This window comes from Pomacea canaliculata, linkage group LG5, assembly GCF_003073045.1.
Source record: "Pomacea canaliculata isolate SZHN2017 linkage group LG5, ASM307304v1, whole genome shotgun sequence".
Classification (NCBI taxonomy): Eukaryota; Metazoa; Mollusca; class Gastropoda; order Architaenioglossa; family Ampullariidae; genus Pomacea; species Pomacea canaliculata.
Genome location: NC_037594.1, coordinates 34,221,267 through 34,233,792, shown reverse-complemented (window position 1 = coordinate 34,233,792; position 12,526 = coordinate 34,221,267). Strand labels below are relative to the sequence as shown.

The window sequence follows — 12,526 nt, the reverse complement described above, 5'->3', positions numbered from 1 at the left end:
GACCTCACACACTTCCTGTGCTTGTGACGTCATAAGGAGATGAAAGAAAATGTTACACATATTTACTACGACAAATTGTAGCCCCAAATCCAACATTTTCAAGAACTCTGCTCTCTCCTTTGATAAACCATGAAAATTTGCTTTGTAAACTATCACACAAAATTACGTGCATGTGTATTTGAACCTTAACATCGAAGCAGAGGCAGGACAGTGAACAAATATTTTCAAGAAAATTCCCGGAAGTGAGACCCTAACAGCAGGGAAGGATAAAGTGTGATGCCATCACCGACAGGAACACGTCTTAAGGGAAGAAATAATGTTTCAACTATTGTTCGTCATTGCTGAAGGATTAATTGACCAAAGCGATCACAGACCTGTCATCATCAGTACCAACGACAAACAAGTGTTTCACCAGGTCACCGCCATTTTTTTTAAAAAAAGAAAAGGGAAAGTTGTGAGGCAATGCATTACCAGCAGTTTACAAAAATAACTGAGATAATTTATCTAACGACACTAACATTTATTAAATGTTTATGAGCTACTGTACCAACATTTATTTAACAAACTACACTGCTGGTCTCCCACACATGATGATATGTCTGACACAAATGCTACATTCAAGGTTTACGGTTTGTTGACGGGTGTCTGGCTAGAGATCGAAAAAACAGTAAAAAATAACAACACTGAGGATCAGAAGGATGCAAATAATTTTCTGTTTTATCATTCCATGTATCTCTAAAATGTAAGCGAGTGGGGACATTCTTCTTGTAAATTAATTACCTGTAGATGAGATAAAGTTTACTTTCAAAGAAAACCTTATACTAGTGAAAGAAAAATGTGTAATACATGTATCCTCCATAAGCAATTTTCTTTGATTTTATTCACACAAATGCTTTGGAAAGACCACAAATCAGCTTGTATTTGAGAAACAGGTCCTGTCATTAAAAAAAAAAAAAGCAGCAGGTGACACCAGAGAGAGAAACAATTCAAAGACCACAGTACAGAAAGTCACACACGAAGGCGAGAAGGAACTCACCTTACAGAGCAGAATAATTGCAGGACCGCAGAAGAGAAACAGAACCTCTAGTCTGCCGTGAAAAGGGTCAGTTGGTCAACTGACAAACATTCCTGAAGATGCCAGACTACCGGGGTGCAAGTGCGCAGTTGTTGCCATCGAAGACTCGCGCCCGACGTCCCGAGACCGAGGCGAGGGCATCGCGTTACAAAACGTCTTGGCCCCCAAAGGTGGGCGGCCCTCCGCAAGAAGTTCAGACAGCTGGATCCGGTAATTGACAGCCTAAACAAGGTGAGTCGTCTCCCTCCCCCTCCCTAACTTCTCCCTGACAGAAGCTTCACAAGCCTTGGCTGTATTTTCTTCCAGTAAACATGCCCCTCTTGTGCCAGATATTTCCATCATTTGTGGCGCACTTGGGGCGCAGACGCTTCTCGCCTGTAAACACCAAAAACTGCCCACTTGTCGATGGTGTTGCAATGGACATTGATGGATAGGTGAAGATGCTGCGGCGAAGTTTCATTCACAAGCGCTCTCCATCGTCTTTGATCACAGCCAGGTGCAGGGAGCGATCGCTTTGCGACTTTACATTAACCAACCTTCTCTCTCTCTCGCTCCTCCCACCTTTCTCTCTGAAAAAAGGTATATTTGTTTTAAAAATTCCAAAGGCTAATGCCTTCCTCATTTTAACGCTTTTATATCTCTCTCCCTCCACATCTGTATAAGTGGCCACACTCGTCGTTTTCCCACAAAACTCTATTTTAGAAAATTCTTTTATCGTCAAAATCTTCTTCTTTATATAAGTTATTCTCTCACTTGCTTTTTTATGTCGATGGGGAGAAGGAGGCCTACACTTTCGATATTTTTATTGTGTTTCTGTGGATTCATGTTATTTTCAAAAAGTGTGAGAGAGAGAGAGAGCAACTAAACATCAAGCAGAAAAGCGGTCCGAAGGTAACTTGTTTACCAAACGATTCCTTGCTGGATGCCAAGTTTTCTTTCACAACGTAGCAAGGTGTTCTGCGGGGCTGGTCTGAGGCTGTCGTGCTCAGACTTGAAATCCGTGGAGACTGTAAGGGTGGTTACAGGCTCGTCAAGTGGATAAGGTCTGACCTGTGTGCCCCCGTCAAAGCTCCACTAACCCATGAAACGCGCCCCCCGGCGAGCGCACGTGCTCTCTCTCACACACACATAGTCGCCGCCACACAGAAGACAGGTAACCAGTCAGAATGGCTTGCAGGTAGATTACAGTCTCGGTGTGAAACCAATCCATGTAATTTATCACATACTACTTTAACCTGAAAATCAGAATTTGATACTAACCCAGAATCTGAAACTAGTTTTACATTTGTTTTCGATAGAAACGGAAGAAACCTGTAATGTCCATAACAGGACTTCAGGTAAGACAATAACTTCCAGCAATTAAAGGGAAGACATAAATAATTATCTTTATAAGAAAAAAATTCATTTATAATCAATGTGATAGTTAAAGTGCGACAAACGATAATCGATGGCAGTGGAGGAGAAGGCAGTGAAGAAAGAACAGAATTGTCTAAAGTATGTGGCTGCTAAACTTACTATCAGCAGTGTCTGCATACTAGGATGGCGGTTTATCGAACATGTGGATACTATTTCTGTTTACTATAGACATGAGGATAAAAGGATGTTTGTTTCAGATAATACCTGTGAAAAACAGGTGTGTGTGTGTGTGTCCGTGTGTCCGTGTGTCTGTGTGTGTGTCCGTAATGCTGTTGTATTTTTATGTAACCGAGTAGTGGAGGGTGGATTGGTGTGATAAACACTGAGCTTCGCTGCCAGTTGTTGGTTTTTGATTGCGAGGTACGCAGCATCCCGCCACACTCATCAGCATCCTCCTCGCACCGCTGTCACCGGTTGTAGAAACTTACGATTATGTCGATGGCATCTTAATGCTCGCCATATGCCTCTATTACTACATTCATAATCGTTTTCGGTGCATGAATTATGTCATGGGGGGCATAATAACTCGGAGTCTGGCAGGCCCCTGAGTTCGCTGAGGACACATCCACGAGCAGCATTGTGTGACATTGGATTCAGAGGCAGAGCCACCTTGTCTTCCTTCTGAACTTCTCCACACTGTCCTGGTGTCTTTTATAAAACTTTTGTAGAAGGTAATTTCTCGAGGCTTTGATGTCATTGCCGCTGTTCTGCTACCTGGAGATTCTGCTCGCAGCGCACAAACGATGTAAGCGAGTGGTGGGAGGTGTGTTGTGAGTAAACAAACTTTCTAGACCACACAATCAGAAGCAGGCAGAGAGCCAGCAAATACAATGCCATGGTGGCATTTTTTCTACAGCAACATTTTAGCCTCAAAGCGCCGAAGCCGTCTCTACATCTTTCTGTGGTTGACTAGTTTGGCAGGAAAGTGCTTCCATCTACAGATGATTTGTCATTTCGAGGGAAATATATACCTATTTCAAGGTCTTGACTTTTCCCCCATACTCCTATACTACCGCATCCATGTCACTGAGAGTCCAAACAATCGCAATTCTACATCTTATAAGGCTAAGTCTCAGTCTCTATACCTCAGAAGGTTGTCGTCACTTGTAAGCTTCTCTGGATCCATACCAGGCCGCCGGTGGGTTACCGGTCACAACCTCTTACATCCAGACAAGATTCATACACTCAGTCTTGTGCTGAATTTTCTCCTCCACGAAGACAGGAGCAGAAAAATGAAGGTGCGTGTTTGTATATCAGAATGGTCTCCCGTTGAAGCGAAACACCTTAGAACATCCGTCTCCAGATAAACGGTCTCCTCTTACATTATGGCATTCGCATGTGTTCCTGCAGATTACCTGCAGTTGTTTTGACAGTGCAGTCCTCTGTCAATGCAGCGGAACACGAGAAAGGTCGTGGGCTTTTCCCTCCAGTCTGCCCTTTTTTTCCCCCCTTCTACTGGGTTCAGACTTGAATGTCTTGATGTTGGCGAGAGGTTTAAAGACACATTGTTTTTGTTTGCGCATCCACCTTGGGTGACCCGTCGATGAATTCTAACTGTTGGTGAACAGATTTTCTTTTTATTACAATTTATGTTGATACAGAAATGAGCTTTAAACAATTGACTTCGGAGAACATCAGTCTCGGAATTGCTTTACCGCCTGTCTACCCGCCTGTCTACCCGCACAGGGATCGCTGGCCAAGGAATTAACCAACTGGAACCTTGTCGAGGGCTGGAGAGAGTATTGGTGGAGTTAGCTATCAATCTGTCTGGGTAGCTCCATAAGCAGAGCATTATAAACATGTTATTCGTTTGACTTTTTCATGGCCATGCCGTATCTTCGTTCTCTCGGGGCGTTTTTTTATTTGTTCCTCCATCAGTCTTTCAGCCGGCCCGGAAATTTTTAGTCGTGTGCAGGACATTTGAGCTCTCTCTACACACCTGAGTGATGTTTACTTACCTGTTCAAAAGTGATAGAATAACCCTTCGCATTCATCTTTCCTTTCTGCAAGTGCTTGCCCCACTTCCCCTTTAAAAACCGACCTTCAAGTTTTTGTAGGTTTTTTCTTCTCTAGTTTCGCTGTTTCTTTCACTTGTTATTGCCAGTTTCGCGAATGTAATTCTGTAAATATCATCTTTTTGCCAAAATATCCTCCTTTTTTCATATATTCGTCTAAGCCCTAAGTATCCTATCAGAAGACAGCTAAATGTAGCAAAAAAGCGAGTATGGTATATTTAGCCAGTCAGGATGTGAATGACTGTGTTCAGTTCTACCTACAGCCTATTTACTGCATGGTGTTCTTTGAACTTCTGTGAACTATGCTACTTGTACCACAGCTCTATCAATAGTTATGCAAATAGAATTTGGACATTTTCACTTTTGCTTTTTTCAAAACTGAAGAAGAGAATATGATGGTAGATATTTTGGTAGCCATGGGTCATTGTGTCCACGAAGCGAAACATGAACACCGAAGTAGCCGGACGAATTCCCTTCCAACTTTTCTCTCACACACACCTCTTGCGCTTCCACTCTCTTGTCGGAAATGTTTCAGGACCCCCTGCCGGTTGATTAATTGCAAAATAAGTCATGCATGAGATTTATGTCACGCAGTTATCGATATCTCTCCTGGGAGAGGTTGTCGCTAACTTAGGAAATATTCCGTCACATCGATGAAAAATTAGGTTGGTACTTGTATAGATTCCTTTCAGATCGTTGTTGTTGTTGTTGTTGTTGTTGTTGTTGTTGTTGTTGTTGTTGTTTTTGACGACACTTAGAACAGAGAGGATGGTCAAAATAACGTAGCAAAGGGATGAGAAGACTATATACTATGACTGAGAAAACCTGTGGGTTTGCTTCTCAAAGAACCTTCGGAAGAGTCTAAGAGGTATATCAGGCCTTGAGGGGTATATATAAGACCTCAACAACAGATGGAGCGAATTCCTGTCCAGTGGAACTTCTGCACAAGGATTTAATATGTAGCAGGTTTGACAAAGGAGTTTGAGAGCTCGGAAAAGTTCTTTAAAAAGAGATGGCGGTTGTACTATTTCAAACATGAAAACAGACGCCGGGGCATCCCAGGCTTCTTTGAGAGTCAGCTATGTGGCTCATACATTAATCATATGCAAGCTTCATTGCAGGCAATTTTTTCATGAAAGATGGAATGGAATAGACAGTTGATAGAGCTGCCGTCTGTACCTTCTCTGCTCAATCAGATGGCCAGTTCTGCTGGAGAGATGCTAGGCGGACACGCAGAATTTTCCAGCGACAGGACAGAGTAGGCCTCGAACCAGCGGGACTGGCATTGGAAGAAAACTAACCACAGTCTGTCTATGGTTCACAGCTGCTGGCCCAGGACAGTCTCCCATCTAACGATGCCCCACCGTGCCTAGTAACTTTTAAAGACCGACTGGAGTCTAAGCATTTCAGATGACTGGGATTAGCTCACTATTTATTCCCGAAATATGAGAGAATAAGTCACGACTCGGAGGATACAAGATGTCAGAAACATTACATTACTTGTCACAGAAACATTACATTACCTAGGTAGGAAAAAGTGTTGAGATGTTTCTAGCCTACAAAAGTGGTTCACAGTGTAAGGCGGAACCCAGCCCTCTCCTTCCGCCGCCGTATGATAACTCAATTACTATTTTGGTGGACAGCTGCTGGGTGGATATTTCTCCTCCTGGGGTATCCTCCCGCCACCTCGACCCAGCAACTTTCTGCTCCACAACTCACTGCGGTAACCACTAGGAAACTCTGCGGGAAACGAACGCCTGGGTCGTAAATCAACAACCCCGCTCCTCCTCCATATCACCTCCAAGACAGACTATTGACAGGGGCGATCTGATAACCATGGGCAATAACTCCATAGCACGTGGTCGGAACGACAGGAGCAAACAACTCTGACAGCTTAATGAGAAGGTAAAAAATAAAGCAAAACAATTTTTTTAAGTGGATGATTCACATGTCTGCCTGAGCTGCTTGTTGTGTCACACTTTCGTATACTTTTTATTTATTATTTATGGTGACGACACCACTCCTTTCCCGGCTATGACGAGTGCTGCACAGGGCAACAGACTTCGCTATTGTCAGAACATCAAAATAATACAGACAACAATAAAAAAAAAAAATAGAAAAAAATACCTACAGTGCAAAGACGAGAATAAACCATACACAATCAAACTACTGTTAAAGAAGTGCCAGATGAGATAGGAAAAAAGAAAACCTCGACACGGTAAAGGAGAGAGAGAGAATTTGTGTGCCGATGCCACTTCCATGTAATCCATTGTTCTTCCGTCTTTTCCTGATGTTTTCTTTTATTTCTTTCACCATCCTTAAATACTGAGATGAGTGTTAAGTAAATTAGCGACCTTCGTGGCCCCCCAGTACTCTGTTTTTTGTTTGTTGGTTGGGGGTTTTTTTTGTTTGTTTTTTTTTTATTTTATTTTTTTGTAACCCAGAGCATTCGCTGTATCAAGCCCTGACATACGCGCGAGAGCTTTTATCGAAGCAAAAGCGTGAAGCATTGCCTCCAACTTCACACCAGACCAGACACATCAGGGACGAAGGGGTGGAGGAAATGGAGACCTGCCCTGTTCACAACAGAGAAGCTTTGATGGAGGCCAACAAAGTACAGCAGAGACCCCTCCGTGCCTACAGTCTGCTGTGATCGCCGCTCTCTCCATCTCAAGTTGTAGAACAACACGAATGTTGTCCATGTTGAGGCCAACCCACCCTGTGCTGTAGTTGCACATTTATTGTTTAAATAGTGTATTCTGTGCAACACAGATTAGTTGTATGCTGCTGATCATACATTTCCAGTCAGCTGCCATGAAATTATGTTTGCCATGCCAGAGTTTACAGTTGGTTTTTACACAAACGAGCATTTAAATGGTGGCTTTCCTGTGTGTGAGTGTGTACTCTAACGTGGACCTCCATATTTCCTCTAACCCTTCGAAAATATATCTCTTTCACATCATTCACGATGAACAAAGTCTACATATCTATTGAATAGTAAAAAAGATAGAAGTTGTAACTTTTATCGGCCGTTTAGGATTGAGGTATTACAGATCACACTTCTGTGAGGGCGGTGTCCATCTTTCTCTCGAGATTTTCCTTTCTCCAACCTTTTATGGACTCGGGTACGCAGTACAGACAGCTAAATCGAAATGGGAGAGATCGCTTGCGCCACATGGGTATCGAACCAATCTGCCCTCAGGTTTGGGCGCCAATGCCCTAACCACTCGGTTATCCGATTTCCGAGATACTCTTGAAATACTCATCATCAATTAAGTAGTCTCTTTCGTGCTACCTGACAAGAACAAGTCGTATCTACGGGCTTTCCGTGCAAGACCTCTTCATTTTCTCATGTGTGATGCAATCTCGTCCTCGGGGGACAAAACAAATGTCGAAACAAATCACAGGAGGGAAAGAAATATTTTATTTCCTCGTTTGACGTGGACGTAATTCCTCTCACCACAAGAAAGTTGGGTTTCTGTACTAGGACCCTTTTGTAACATTTCAGAGATATCTTTTTGGTGAAGCCCTGATCCAATTTTAAATAACTCATTCTTCCTATCAAAACAAGAAATCAGAAACACAGCGAATGTAAATATCGTTAAGATGTGGCACAGCAATACATGCATGCAGATTACACAATAAATTCGTGGCAAAAATTCTCGGAAATTTAATTGTTTTCTGACCTTTATATTTTCTTCCTTTGTATTTTTTTTTTCAGGCTGATAAAGCAGCTGCATATACATATATGTGTGTATGTACAAACACTTTTGTCAGCCTGCTAATAGTTTCTCACATTTTATTTACAAAATGTTGAGGGTGGCTACACACACCACTAGGTGTTGTTTTGAGTCAAAGATTCCAGGAAACTCCAGGCTATGAGCAGTAACTCAAATGGCTAGAAGCTATTTCACTGACTTTGCTGTCTTGTTACTCCTTCTCCTCTTCTCCTACCCCTATCTCTCTCTCTTTCAGCTTCTTCCTCCTCTTGGTTTCCCGCGGTGTGTGTTTACGAGGTGTTTGAGATGTTTGCATCTATCTTCCCTCTCACTTTTTTTTAACCTGGCTCACTCTTCTTTTACACTGTACTCTGCTTGAACTTAAATTGTGAAAGACCTAATATCATTATGATTATTTTAGGACTCTTAATTTTCCTCGTATTCTTGTTGTTCTTTTTTTTAATTCGATAATTTCTTTTCAAATTATTGAAATCGTGTTGTCGTTCTTTAAATGATGTGACTTTATTTTATTCTCTCCGTGCGTGCGTGCTTTGTGTGTGTGTGTGTGTGTGTGTGTGTGTGTGTGTGTGTGTGTGTGTGTGTGTGTGTGTGTGTGTGTGTGTGTGTGTGTGTGTGTGTGTGTGTGTGTGTGTGTTATTTCCTGTATTTGTGTCCATTCTTAAGGTTTCCACTCTTTTAGTCCCTCAGAGACGCCTAATGACTGTTTTTGTGAGTTGCTTTACGCATTATATTGCCAAAAATATTTTGGACGAACACAGTCTCCATTCCTTCAAACGCCATTAGCTGGCAATAAAATTTAATTAATCGGTTCTTGAGAACAGAGCTAAAAGGCTTCAGACATAATTTCGCTGGAAGACAGTAAAACTCCTCGCCAGACCTAATAACCAGCAGGTTCCCACATTTTCACATGAGGCTAAAACTGGCCGTGAAACTAAATCTCAGATATAAAAAAAAAACTGTGTGCATCTGTTTTTTTTCTTGCAAACACCATGTTAATCACAGGAAGCATCTTCTTCACTACAGGTGTCTAAATTTTTCGGCTTGAGTAAACATTTTAAACTTTTAAAGCTCAGCAATGAGTAAATTAATGAAGGTAAATAACTCAGTCTTTCAATCAGATCCTCTTTCTCGTTTGCTTTATCTTAGGTACAGGTTCTAGAATTATTGTGCTCATATCAAAGTTCAACTCATGATAATGAGTTTTGATGTTAATGTTTAGCCAAATACGCATTCACGGTAACCGCTTATCGGAATCTCGCAAATTTTTTGGAAAATAAGGTGTGCATCATAAATGAAAATTGTTATTGTACGTGTATTTTTATTTACGCAGTTATATTATCCTTTTTATTTAAGGTTATGAGTTCTTTTGCATGACATTCGCTTTCATTTATCTTTCATTGAGGTATTTAACTTTTAACCAACGATGTGTGTAGTTTTTCTGATGGCCGTCAATGAGGTGATGATAATAAGTCCAGAAGTCAAACTTTTGTATTTATGCCACCCTCATCTGTCATGCTTCAACCACTTCAATATAACAAGCATGCAATAATTTATGTTGACATTTAGTTTTTCACTTGTAATTCCGTTTTAGTATTTTCCGGAATGTTCTCGGGGGGGAAAAAGTGTTTAAGAATAACTAGAAGATAACAATACTTACCAAATGCGGGATCGAAGATTCTGGGCGCACTATAGGGCTGCTGTGCCTCGTGTTGAAAAGTGTAAAATCTCGGTTTAACCGACGCTGTGTGCGTCTGTCCGACCAACCAGGAGTTGCAGCATCTGCTGTAGTGGCTGCTGTTGCTGCTGTTGCTGCTGTGTGGCAGGCAGGCAGGCGGACCTCCAACATATCTCTTGTTCTCTCTCGTTCGCTTCCAGTACAATGGCCAACTCTTTCTCTTTCTTTCTCTCTCCTGACTTTCATCCCCCATCCCCACCCTTCTCCCGTCCTCTCATTTTCGTAGAGTACTTTTTTTTTCTCGTTTAGTCCGTGCTTCTTCGTTCGCTGTTTTTGATAGTCTTCCTTCTTACGCGTGTCTTGAAGCTTTTCATCATGACTGGAGTTTTTGGGGTGTCATAAACCTTCCTTCTCTGTCTCAGCGAGACACAACAGTTTTCTTGACGGGCCATTTCACTGAGCCCCGGGCCCTCCGATAGGCGCTGCAACAACCGAAACAGTGTTAAGCTGACATCGTGTTGACAACCTTATGATCAGAGAAAACAAAGCTTGCTTCTTCTTTCTTTCTTTCACTCCATCTGGACATAACATCTACTTTGTCTCCTTCACTATTCCCTCCTCTCCTTACTTCATAGTTATCTTTCCTTCACTTCTTCCCATTATCTATTCTTCTGTCTTCATTTTTCTTCTTTATTTATTAGTGCAACATCCAAAGGTCCAGTAATCTCCCTTTCTACCTTACACGCACTTGCATACACACGAAGGAATGCTCAGTTCTTAAAGCATGAAACAGAATGCTTTTGAAAAAAAAATGTTAGAGTGAAAAATTACATTAATATATGGCCATGGCAGCTGACAATTTTCTTGGCAATGATCATGACGCAAAGGCAGGAAAGATGAATAAAGGGAGAAATATTTTTTGACTACACACTACTCAGTAGCCTACTACTACTGGTGTGGTGTGCTGGTGCATTCTGCACTACGCCGCTGATGCTGTTAATCTCAACCCTCTTCTCGCCAGACCAACAGGAAAGAGGTCAGGCCTGAGGAAATAAACAACCCTGAGATGATTGTAAAATGGATGATGTTGCTCTTACAGGAAAAGAAAAGCAATAAAAAAAAAAAAAAGTAGATCAAATCAAGACGAAAGCTCGAATCAGTATGCGAGTTGGTCGTCTTATTCATTAATTTATTCAGTCTTCCATTGACTGGTACCAGCTGCCGAATGGTTGTTATGCTGGTCCGCAGGGAACTGCTGGGCGATGAGAATACTGCAGCCGGACGCAGCGACTACCAAGGCTCGCAACTCGGGCATGTCTCAAAGGGCGGTAAGTACGCCTCGTGGTATGGTCGTCTCGCTTGAGGTGTTTCATTGCGGCAAATCAGCCGGCTCTTTGATCTTTTCTTTCCCCTAACCGTCCAGAGAAAGGAACAATTTGGGAAACATTCGGAGCGTGATGTAAGCGACCTAGACATCCGCGCTAAGCGAAATCTTTTCATTTATTCCCTGGACCGTTAAAACCACGAAACTTTGGTATGACCATGTACTGAGCAACGCGTAAAAAAAAAAAAAAAATTATTCTGGTGATCACCGCGTGTGCCTGAAAGCTGAAATCTAAATTAACATATTTAAATTTTAAAGCATTGTCCCAGTTGTTTTGGGTTTTAGGAAAGGTTGCCTTCCGCCATTACATCATGAATTGTATAATTTCATAGTTCTTGTTTGTTTGTTTTTTGTGGGAGAAGGGTTTCGAACGGAATGTCGCCCCCTTCAATAGACCTGTAGGAAAAACAATCAGCGGCAGGCCACGAGAAGGAAGAACGTGCCCAAGGAATCCTCCCTATACCTGTTGACAAGCGCAACCACTGAGCCACCGGGGTTCCTTACTTCAGCCTTGTCCTTCATTTGGGAGCAGAACTGAGGCCTGTAGCCCCTGCCAACCCAGCAAATGGTGCCTGGCTTATTAAGGGGAGCTAAATTGATTTAAACCATTGAAAACGAGTTGACTGAAGAAGAGGTTAGAGTATCACCTTCTACATTCCGTTTACTAAATATCTTACAGCTCACAACCCCTACAGGTCACTAGCCTATATTAGTCACTGTTTTGTTTGCGTGGCATCTCCCTTAGTCACACAACTGCACTACGCAGTCTCTCACCTAATGCCTTTTATATTTTATGTCTCCGTTATTCGTACTCTAAGGTCAAAGTTCGTGTTTCAAGCGCATTTCCCTCGCTCACTGCTGTGCTCAGCCATTGTGCTGGGGATCAAAAGTGTTCTGGAACCAGGAGGCAAACGCTAACAAAAAGATGAATTCCCCAAAGCATTTGAAATGAACAAGAGAATCGACTTGAAATAAAAACACCAATAATCATAAAGTATGGTCTTTGATCGTCAGGAGCTGATGCAGCAGATTTTTGGATGACCTGCTGGTGCAGCCCACAGAGAAATCAGTGAAATAGTGGACGGTTCCAAGGGCCCACGATTGGTGTGCGCGCGTGCGTGCGTGCGTGTGCTGCATTCTTTCCCTGGCATTGGAAATATACACGGTTTAAAGAAGAAAGAAAAGAGAAAGATGATGAAGAGAATGTGGTCCCCAGCCTGC

The 12,526-nt window shown here is 42.2% G+C and overlaps 1 long non-coding RNA gene across 1 annotated transcript in view; it reads right to left on the bottom strand.

Moving 5' to 3' along the window:
- LOC112565064 overlaps nucleotides 1-10,172 on the bottom strand; it is an 81,383-nt gene extending 71,211 nt beyond the window's left edge. The window contains exon 1 of the long non-coding RNA XR_003099332.1: nucleotides 9,904-10,172. This is a non-coding gene — a long non-coding RNA (uncharacterized LOC112565064). The remainder of the gene's footprint in view (nucleotides 1-9,903) is intronic.
- Nucleotides 10,173-12,526: the final 2,354 nt, after the last annotated feature.